The 11,373-nt window shown below is 41.7% G+C and overlaps 1 protein-coding gene and 1 pseudogene across 1 annotated transcript in view; one reads left to right on the top strand and one right to left on the bottom strand.

Annotated features, from left to right (window-relative positions):
* Positions 1-11,373, top strand: part of RGS20 (regulator of G protein signaling 20) — a 70,060-nt gene that overhangs the window by 41,028 nt on the left and 17,659 nt on the right. The window lies entirely within an intron of this gene.
* Positions 1,965-2,291, bottom strand: LOC102500347 (RNA guanine-N7 methyltransferase activating subunit pseudogene; annotated as a pseudogene).

The raw sequence follows: 11,373 nt of genomic DNA, 5'->3' as shown, positions 1-11,373 counted from the left end.
AGAAAGAAAGAAAGAAAGAAAGAAAGAAAGAAAGAAAGAAAGAAAGAAAGAAAGAAAGAAAGAAAGAAAGAAAGAAAGAAACCTCCCCCTTCCTGCCCCCAGGAGAGACGGCCATACCGCAGTTCCTTCTCCTCCACTTTCCTTTCAGGGTTTACACACACGTTGCTGGGTCTAGGATTCCAGCTGTGTGCACTTGGCCGTGTGGGATCTGGCTACTTTAAACCTCCCTGCCACCTGCTGGCCCAGCTGATTTATTTATTGATTTATTTATTTTTGGAGAGGTATTTGCTATAGGGCACGTGCTCTCGCCAGCCAGCCAGAGAGAGACAGAGAGACAGAAAGCGAGAAATCACCCCCCAGGGGGGATGGCCACACTGCAATCCCTTCTCCTCCATTCTCCTCTCGGGATCTTGGGCACGCACGCACGCACGCACACGCACGCGGCGTGAGTTTTAAGCCACCAGGTCTGGGACTTGAACCGTGGTTGACTACATGGAAGTCCAGCGACATAGCCATTATGCTAACTACTGGTCCCTGATTTTTTCTTTTTTAAGAGAGATTTTTGCTGTAGGTGTGTGTGCTTGCCAGAGAGACAAAGAAACAGGAAGTGAGAAATCATGCCCAGGGAAAATGGCCATGCCACAATCCCTTCTCCTCCATTTTTCTCTTGGGATTTTGGGTACGTACACACATGTGCCTGGCATGAGTTTCAAGCCGCTGCTTCCCAGACTCCAACTATGGTCAGACATGTGGGTGTCCAACGACATGACCATTACACCATCTGCTGGTCCCCTGTTGTTGTTTTTTATAATGTCAGATTGACCATCTCATCAAAATTTTAAAGTTTTTTTCTTTTCCATAAGCAAGAGAGAAATAGACAGCCCTCCCAACAGAGCTGCAGTCTACTACTCGCCTTAGTCAGCCCTGGTCATGGGCACACATTTATGCCTGGGCTACTCAGGGAGGCCTCTGGATGTGAATTGGAACCTTCTCGTGTGGGTCAGTCTTGCAGAACATCGTGTTGTACACTACACCTCCGTCCGGCCTCCAGGAAGCCATGATTTGAAGCTGCTCTTGATTTAGGCTGTGAACCAGAAATATTTCTCCAAGAGTTATCAGAGAAGATTTATATATAGCAGGTAGGCATATGAAAAGATGTTCAACATCATTATTCAGTAGGAAAATGCACATTAAACCCACTATGGGCTACCACTTACACCTATTAGGATGACCAGAGAACAAACAAAAACCTGACAGCATCAACTGCTGACAAGGATGTGGAGTAACTGAAACTCTTATTCATTGCTGGTGGAAATGGAAAAGGATACAACCACCTTGAAAGTTTCTTTTTTTGTTTAAGTTTATATTTCTTCTATGAGCAAGAAAGACACCCATACTTTCTCTCTCCCTCTCTCTCTCTCTCTCAAAGAGACGGGCACCTCCCACAGGGTCTTCCTGCCCAAACTCATCCCCATCCTCAGCCAGGATGGGGATGTCTCCAGACATGAATGTAGAAACTTCCATGTGGGCCAGCCTATGTTACTTCGGTGCCGCTGTTTGGCCCCCTGGCATTTTCTTTTTTCTTTTTCTTTTTTTTTTTTTTCAAATTTTTATTTCTGTGTAAAACAAAGACAGAACTCCCAGAGGTCAAACAAGGAAAAGATCTCAAATTACAGCACTATTAAGTCATAAACAAAGAATGGAGGTAGAAGTTAAACAATATAATCCCCAAAGTTTTAGGAGAGTATTTATTCCCAACCACCGTGAAATTTCTCTAGTAAGATCCTTTTATAAACTCTGAAGTTCCAAAAAAGTAATCCATTCTCTATTGACCAACAGAAGACACAAAACAATTTGTCATGTTGACAAAGTCAATGGTTTTACTAAAAGCTGCTGACATTTCTGTCAGTAGTAACCATGGCGAGGGTGGCGCTGGTTGTAACCATAATGTTCCTATTGGTGGGGCTAGTAAGGCTCTTGTCTGTGCTGTGGGTAATTGTTACCCCAGGATCGTCCATGCCACTGATTGGATCGATTGTCACTTGGCCACCCCCATCCCGGTTGCCTGTATTTCTTTGGTTCCCACCAGCTCTGCTATTCCATCCCTCAGCAATTGCAGGGGACTCAGGAGGCCGTTTCAGGTATTCCTGGTACTCTTTGTCATCTTCTGTGAATCGACTAGCAAACAAACATCTCTTCAAAATGTGAAATAGTTTCAGAAGTGTCAGTCATCCCACCACGGCCTGTGTCCTTTCAGCTCGGGCCAAGCCCTGCCGCAGACACACCAGAGCCCACACAGCGAACCCCAGTCCACTTGAGCTGCCCCAGGTAACAGAGCCTCTTTCGCTAGGACTCCACAGCTGCCCGACTCCCCCTGGGATTTTCTTAGAAAGCTAATAAGCATGCATTTACTTATTATCCAGTGAATATTTGCCCAAGAGAAATGAAAATATGCACCCACATAAAAAAATCTTTGCACAAATGTTTATAAAAGCTTTGTTTATAATCACCAAAATCAGGAAATCACCCATGCATTCATCCACCGGAGCCTAGATAAACTTATTACCATACAACCAAGTACTTACTACCTGGAACAAGGAAGAAACTGCCAACACGCAGGACGATGGGTGATCTCACAGGCGTTATGCTAAGTGAAAGAAGCCAGACTCAAAAGGCTGCATACTGTTTGATTTCATTTATATAACATTCTAGAAAAGACAAAACTACCAGTCTATAAAGAAATCTCGATCTATTAAAAATATCAAAATCATGCAGACCATATTTTCTGATCACAATGTAAAATATTATAAAGACATTAAAGATAAACTTTGAAAACTCCTTTGATTAAAAAAAAGAAATCTGAGGGATAGGCCCCATAGCTTAGTGACTGGGGGAGCCAGATCCTGTGTGCCCACCTGCAGTTTGAATGGGAACCCAAGTGGCTTGAGGAGCACACCAAGCACGTGTGCATGTGTGCCCAGAGTCCCAACAGGATAGATGGGGAAATGGAGGAGAAGGGATTGTAGTTTGAACACATCCCATGGGGGTACTTCCTCTCTCTCTCTCTCTCTCTCTCTCTCTCTCTCTCTTGTAAGTGCACGCACCTTCTGGCCAAAAAAAAAAGAAAGAAAGGAAAAGAAAATGGGGGAGAAATTAAATTTTAGGTATTTGGAACTATGCTATTAGATTTGAGCTATTTGGAAATAAAAATAGTGCTAAATACCAGAATTCATTGGATATATGTCAAAGCAATAATTGGATAAAAGTCTGTACTCTTGTGGGCACAGTAGTACAGTGGTAAAATGTGACTCTTTTCAAGGTTATCCTATGCCGAAAAGTTTCCAGTTCAAGTTCAGAGACCTCCCAAGTGTACTGGCTACACCCTTGCCGATGGTCCAAGGCTGGTTGAAGCTGGGGGTGGATTGCTGCCTCCAGACCCTGTTGAGGGCTAGCTCTCTCTCCCTCCCTTCCTCCATTTCTACCTCCTTTCCCTCTTCTCTTGCTCATAGAGAAAATAAATAAATAAACATTTTAAAAAATGATAACCATAAGTGCAGCATTTATTAGAAAACAGTGATGATTGAAAACAAATGAACTAAGAATCTATTATAGTACAGAGGCTAAGAGAAAACTAACCAAGTAGTGTTAAAGAAAGTATTAATAGATAAATAGAGTCAGCAGTTGGCATAGAGGTTAAGGTGACTGGATCCCACATGGCCAACTGCGTGGTTCAAGACCCAGATCCAGCAGCTTGAACAAAACACCAGGCATGTGTGCCCAAAATCCTAAGAGGAGAATGGAGAAGGTATTGTGGCATGGCCACCCCTCACCCCCTGGGGGAGTGTGATTTCTCACTTTCCCTCTCTGTCTTTCTCTGTTTCCCTCTGGTGAGTGCATGCACCCTATAGCAGATGCCACCTTATAACAGATGGGAAAAAAAAAAAAAAAAAAAAAGGAAAAAAGAAAAGCAAGGCAAGAAAGTAGAAACATAAAGAGAAAGAGAGCAAATATACATCCAGGGACTATCATGTAAGTCTTCTCTTCTAGCGAGACTTTTTAAGTATTTCTTCTGCCTCAAACAGATGGTTAGGGAGAGGGGAATAGAAATCCTACTGGAGTCTATACTCCTTACAAATTCCTTCAGTGAAATCTCATTTTCTCAGGATCAGCAGTTAACCTAATGGCTATGTCATTGGACTCCCACGTAGTCGACTGTGGTTCAAGTCCTGGATCCAGTAGCTTAAACTCACACCTTGAGCGTGCATGCTCAAGATCCCAAGAGGAGAATGGAGGAGAAGGGATTGCGGCATGGCCATCCTTCCTGGGGTGATTTCTCACTTTCTGTCTCTCTCTGTCTTTCTGGTGAACGCACACGCCCTGTAGCACAAACCTCCCAGCCCCCAAAAAAATCTCATTTTCTCTAAAATATCCTCAAGATTAGCAGTATATGACTCATTAGTTCTTTTAGTAAGTTTTACATTGCTGTATCAAAAATTCTCTTTAGAACATGTGGGCATACATATTGGCCTTATATGTGGAGACTCAGAAAACTTTGCAAATCCTGATATGACTGGGAACATCCCATTGGGTGTTATGTTATAATAACAGTGTGTCTTCTTCACTACACAATAGTCTACTAACTTTTCTAATCATTTTTAAAAGATCTTTGCATTCAAACATTCAAAAGAATTTTTAGGCAGTATTAAGTTTACTGACATTTTATCAAATTCTATACTCACTATTGTTTCTTATATTCCACAACTCCTCTGGCATATATTTTTCTTGCCAAAAGACATTTTTTCTATATACTCATGCAAGGGAGAGAAAAAGAAACACCCCCAACAAAGTCTCATTACATGTGATCCCAAGTACACACATGCACGCACACACACAGTGTGTTTTCAGGCCAAGTCAGAAATGTGAACTCACTGTTAGCCATATGGCTTCCAGCCTTATAGGCCACTTGCATTACTGCTATGTCATAGCATCTGGGCCTCAAATAAATTCTTTAATCATTTTCTTTATAAGGGTCTGTGAGAGATAAGCTCCCTGTCTTTTGTGTTTCTGAAAATAACTCTTAAAAAATATTTCTTTTGTGTGTTAGTTTTGCTAGGTATAAAATTATAGGCTGACACTTTTTCACTTATGCCTAGCAAGACTATCTCTTTTCTTCCAGCATCAATTAATGCTGAAAAGAAGTCTAGTTGTTGGTCTAATGGTTAGTCCTCTGTAGAAAATCTCTTTTCTCTAGTGGCTCCTTAGAGTATCTTTTAATCCTCCTGGAGCTTTACTATGATGTTTCTAATTGTGGATTTATCTTTATTCATCCTGTTTGTACACACAGAGCACTTTTTATCATAGTGCCCTAGTCAATTCAGACAGCTATCGCAGAATATCATAGCCTAGATGGTGTAAAAAAGGAAATTTACTTTTCACAGTTCTAAGGACTGGGCAGTCCAAGACCAAGGCACTAGTAGTGTTACTGTCCAGTGAGGACCTGCTTCCTGGTTCCCAGATTTCAGCTATATTCTCATATGGTAGTGAAGGTGGAGGGTGAGCTCTCTGCAGCATCTTTTACAAAGGCACTGATCCCATTCACAAAGTCCTCACTCTCGTGACACATTTACCACTCAAAAGCCCCACCTCTAAATGCTATCCGATTGGGGGACTTGGCATCAATAAATGAATTGGGGTGTGGAGTCACAAACATGCAATCCGTAGCACTGGCATTTGTGTTTTCGGCAATTCTGGAAATTCTCAGAGCACCTACTTTTAAATGTTGTTTCCATGTCATTCTCCATTTTTCTCCATTGAAACTCCTCTTAAATGTATGTTGAAAGGTAATTCTAAATCCCCTCTTTGTCTTTTACACAGCACTGAAATAAAGTTTACATACTATAAAATTAACTTACTTAAAAATCCACAGCCAGGGGGGCCAACAGGTGGCATGGTGGTTGAGGTACTGGACTCCCACATGGCCAACTGTGGTTCAAGTCCCAGACTTGGCAACTCACTTTCTCACTTTCCCTGTCTGTCTCTATCTCTCTCTGGTTAAACTTTTTTAAAAATCAATAAAATTAAATTAACTCCTTTTAAAAAAAATGCACAGTGTTTTTTTTTTTTACCATATTTACAGAGTTGTGCAACCATCATCCTCATCTAATTCTAAAATGTTTTCATCAAAAGAAACCCAATATCCTCACTAGAAATCCTTCCCCATTCTTTCTTCCTGCTCTCAGCCTTAGACAACCACAAATTTGCTTTCTGTCCCTCTAGATTTATCTGTTCTGGACATTTCATGTGCATGGTATTGTATAATATACCTTTTTGTGCCCTCCTTTCATTTAACAATGTTCTCAAGATTTAGTCATTTCGTGACATATATCACTACTTCATTCTTTTTTTTTTAAATTGAGATAGGATCAGTCCCATGGCCTAGTGGTTAAGAGAGCAGGATCCCATATTGATCACTATCCACTCACCTCCCAGTGCCAGTGACTTGAAAAACATGGCAGACACATGTGCGTGTGTGCTCAAAATCCCAGCAGAAGGGAGAAACGGACACAGGATTTGGGCATAAATCATGCCCATTAGGAGGCGCTCCCCATCACCACCTCGTCTCTTTGTCTCTCTCTCTGGCAAATGTTCTCTGGCAATTAAAAAAATGTTTTGACTGAGATATAAATAATGTACGATAAAACATCATTTAAAAGTGTACAGAACAGTGCAAGAATCACTTCTAATTCCAGAATATTTTCATCCCAGAAAGAAGTCCCATACCTGGGGCCAGTAGATGGCATAGTGATTATGTCACTGGACTACCACATGGTTGACCGCAGTTTGAGTGCCTGATCTGGTGGCTTGAAAATCATGTGTGCTTCTGTGCCCAAATCACAGGAGGAGAAAAGAAGAGAAGGGCTTGTGGTGTGGACATCCCCCCCGGGGGGTGATTTCTCACTTTCCCTCTCACTGTCTTCTGCCTGTCTCTCTCTGGCAAGCACATGTACCCTAAGGTAAAATTATCTTTAAAAAAATAGGACAGCAGGTAACATAATCTCTTTAAAAAAATAGGACAGCAGGTAACATAGTGGTTAAGGCTCTGAACTGGCACATGGCCAAATGCAGTTTGAGTCCTAGATCTGGCAGCTTGAAACTCACACCAGGTGTGTGTGTGTGTGTGTGTGTGTGTGTGTGTGTGCCCAAAATCCCAAGAGGAGAATGGAGGAGAAGGGCTTGCAGCATGGCCATCCTCCCCTGTGGGGTGATGTCTCACTTTCCATCTCTGTCTCTCTCTGTCTCTCCAACCAGCACATGTACCCTATAGCAAAAATCTCTCTCTAAAAAAAAAAAAAAAAGGAAAAGAAAAGAAATCCCATACCCATTAGTGATGCTTCATTTTCCCTACCCCCAGGCCTTAGCAACCACTAGTCTATTTTCTGTCTCTTAAGGATTTGCCTCCTCTGAAAATTCCTTATAAATTAAATGAACTCCTTTTTTAAAAATGCACAATCAGTGGTTTTTCCCACATTTACAGAGTTATTATACAATATGTAGCCTTTGTGTCTGCTTTCATTCAGCTAGCATATTTTCAGGGTGCATCCACATTGCAGCAGAATCCAGTACTTGTTCCTTTTTATAGCTTAATAGCATTCCATCGTGTGTCTATTTCATGTTTTGTTGTGCATTCATCAGTTGATGGCCATTTGGGTATTCTCACTATTGTCAGTAACACTGTTATGAACATTTGTAGACATGTGTCCAGCTCTCTTGAGCATATGTAGGAGTGGACTTTCTCATTCATTTAGAATTTCTGTTAACATTTTGAGGATTTGCGAAGCTATTTTCCAAAGTAGCTGAAACATTTTACATTCTAACCTGTTCTGTATGAGGATTCTAATTTTTTCACATCCTTAAAAAGACTACTTATTGTGTTTTTTGTTTTTGTTTTTGTTTTTAATTCTACCCATTGTAGTGGGTCTGAAGTAGTATTTCATTGTTTTTGTTCTTAAGTTTTTGCTGTAAGCATGTGTGCTCACCAGAGACAGAAAGAGAAAGTAAAATTGAGAAATTACCCCCCAGGGATGATGGCCCCACAATCCCTTTTCCTCCAGTCACTTCAGGATTTGGGGCACACATTCACATGCATTTGGTGTGATTTTCAAGCTGCCAAGTCTGGGACCTGAACTGCAGTCAATCAACCATTTGGGAGTCCAGCTCCTTAACCACCAAGCCACCTCCTCTTAGTATTTTGAACCTACACCATACATATGTGCCCAGTGTGATTCTCAAGCTCTCAGATCTGGTACTCAAATTGCCCAGTTAACCATGTGGGATCCAGCCACTTTCTTTACACCACCTATTGGCCCTTTCATTTTTTTAAAAAGTGATTACAGTGAACATTTATTTGAAGTAATACATCTGCAGAACAAAATCATTTTAAGATTGTATGTTTCAGGTTTGACTAACTTCATAAAAATAATTTAGGGACAACCATATGCACAATTTCAATTACATTGTTTCTTTGCCCACTCTTCTCTCTCTTTCTTTTGTAAATAACCTCTTTCAGATGTGATTCAAGGTAGAAATTATCTTCCTTGTCCATTGCTCATTAGGCAAGATCTACTGCCTCATGGTCAGGTCCAGGGCTCTTTTAACATAAAGCTTCCTGTCATTATAAAGGTTCTCAGGAAGTCTCCCTATGACTTCTTTCACATCTTCATTATACATCCACACTGTATCATCTTTCGTTAACCCCAGTTTATTGAATCCTGTAGCATTATAATACCATTTTCAAATGCCATCCAGCTACCAAGCTGATGCTGCAATGGCAGGCCTGCTTGCCATTGTAACTAGCCCTCTCTACTTTTAAATTTTGTTGTTGTTGTTGAGTTGTAAGAGTTCTTTATATTTTATGGATACCACTTCCTTACCTGATACACAGCTTTCAAATATTTTTCTCTCACTCTGTGGGTTGTCTTTTTACTAGCTTAATGGGGTTTGGACCACAAAAATATTTCATGTTTATTAAGTCCAATTTATTATTCTTTTATTTTTAGGGTTTTGGTAGCATGTCTAAGAAATCATTGCCTAATCCAAGGTCATAAAGACTTACTCCTTGAAACAGCAGACGGAATAATGGTTAGGTCAGTCACTGGACTCCCACGTAGTTGACCATGGTTCAAGTCCAGGACCTGGCAGCTTAAAACTCACACTGGGTACATGTGCATGTGTTCCTCAGATCCCTAGAGGATAATGGAGAGGAGGGGATTGCAGCATGCCCTAGGAGACCCTGGGGGGTGATTTCTCGCTTTCTGTCTCTGGTGAGTGCATATGCCTTATAGCAAAAATCTCTCTTAAAACTCTTGAGTTTTCATCTAATCCTTTTACAGTTTTAGCTTTTAGATTTAGATCTATGATCCACTTGAGTTAATTTTTGTATATGGTGTGAGGTTAAGGGTCTAATTTTATATGTTTGCATATAGATATTCACTTATATTAGTACCATTTGTTGAAAAGATTGTTCTTTCATTCTTTGAATTGTTCTGGCCCCTTTGTCAAAGATTACTCAACCATAAATGTAAGTAAGAGTTTATTTCTGGCCTTTCAACGAATTAGTATGTCTGTTCTTATGCTATCACATTGCCTTGATTCCTGTAGCCTTATAGTAAGGTTTGAAATCAGAAAGTGAGTTCACCAATTATTCCCTTATTTTCAAAATTCTTTTGGTTATTCTGAGTCTCATTCATTTCCCTGTGAATTTTAGGATCAGCTTGTCAATTTATGTAAAAAAATTAAAATAAAGTAAATAAAAATTAAAAAGGCATCTAAGATTTTGTTAATAATTGCATTCAGTATGCACATCACTTTGGGGACTACTGCCATCTTAGTAATACTGAGTCTTCTGATTTATGGATATGGATGTCTTACTGTTTACTTAATTTTTTGTTATTGTAAAATCAAAGTGCTACTTTATTAAATGAATTATTTCACAATATTAACATCAATATAATTACAATTGTAAAAAATATTACAACAGTGATTGGCTGATCTTCAGATTTCTCAATCATCAACTGTATATTTACACAGAGTTGTCTTCGCATGAAGCCCAAAAGGGAATAGCATAAACATGAGTGTTTCTGTAGCCCCTTTAGTTTTGCTGATCAACAATTTCTTAGAAAAGCAACTACAGGGGCTGGCAAACTACGTGACTAGAGGAAGATACAGTCACTGGTTTAAAAAAAAAAAAAAGGGAGAGAAGACTCCAACGTGCAACACCCGTGACCGTTAGAGTCAGGTTCTGGGTCTGCAGAAACGGGCACGATCGACAGCTAGGACGTCAATCGTAGGGACATCAGCTTGTGCCTTGGAAATCCTGGAGGTGGAAGTGCTTCGTGCCAGTCAAGGTGTGCACCACTGTAGGCAGCTGATGGGCCGCATGGCCTAGCGGAGAAGAGAGGCATGCTGGGACTACCACGAGTGATGTGGAGCTGCGGAAGTGCCCCCTGCAGAGAAGCTGCCGGCTGCACATGAGGCATCCGGAGTCTGCTCAGCTCCTGCTTACCTTGAGGGACTGTTAGTCTCCAGGAAGGCCATTCTGGTGGATTCCAGAATAGGACCCTCCCAGGACTGATGGGAGCACGGCACTGGGGGCCTGTCCTTAATGGAGACACCTCAGGTAGCAAGTGGGGATGGGAGAGACGGGGCTGACAGGCTAAGCAAGATGGCATTCAAGGTGAGACTTCAGCCCAAGGCAGACTAAAGAACGCAGCAGATGGCCACTCTGCAATCCCTTCTCCTCCACTCTTCTCCCACACACATGCACACAGCATGATTTTCAAGCCCCCAGGTCTGTAACTTGATAAAGGGGGATTTTCATCGTATGAGTTGGGCCTCAGACCAGATGGCCTCCCAGGATGTCTCCTCTGACATTTCCTCAGACCCAGGTTAACATGGCCGACCTTGTCGGTCGGTGTCCTCCCATATCGGCACCCTGGCCTCCTGGCCAGCTGCAATCAAGCTGTTGCCTACAGCTGCCACCCTTCGGTTCTGTCCGGAGGGAAGCCTGTGTCGGAGAAGCCCTGGGGGAACTTCCTGCGGTGTCTTCAGTGCAGTGTGGGGCTCTTACTAAGCTGTGAACGGTTACCGGTAGGGGCCCTCCACTTGCCATCTTATTTCTAGAATGTATCTCTCTACTTGGCCAATGCTAGACATTAAGAGTTTGATCATGAGACCAGCAGATGGCAAAATGGCTACGTCACTGGACTCCCACGTAGTGGACTGTGATTTGAGTCCTGACCCAGTAGCTTGATACTCACACCAGGCACGTGTGTGTGTGTGTGTGTGTGTGTGTGTGCGTGCGTGTGCCCAAAACCC

The sequence above is a fragment of the Tupaia chinensis genome, unplaced genomic scaffold, assembly GCF_000334495.1.
Source record: "Tupaia chinensis unplaced genomic scaffold, TupChi_1.0 Scaffold000046_3, whole genome shotgun sequence".
Classification (NCBI taxonomy): domain Eukaryota; kingdom Metazoa; phylum Chordata; class Mammalia; order Scandentia; family Tupaiidae; genus Tupaia; species Tupaia belangeri.
Note: the sequence above shows the minus strand (reverse complement) of the source record. Positions and strands in the feature narration are given on the sequence as shown.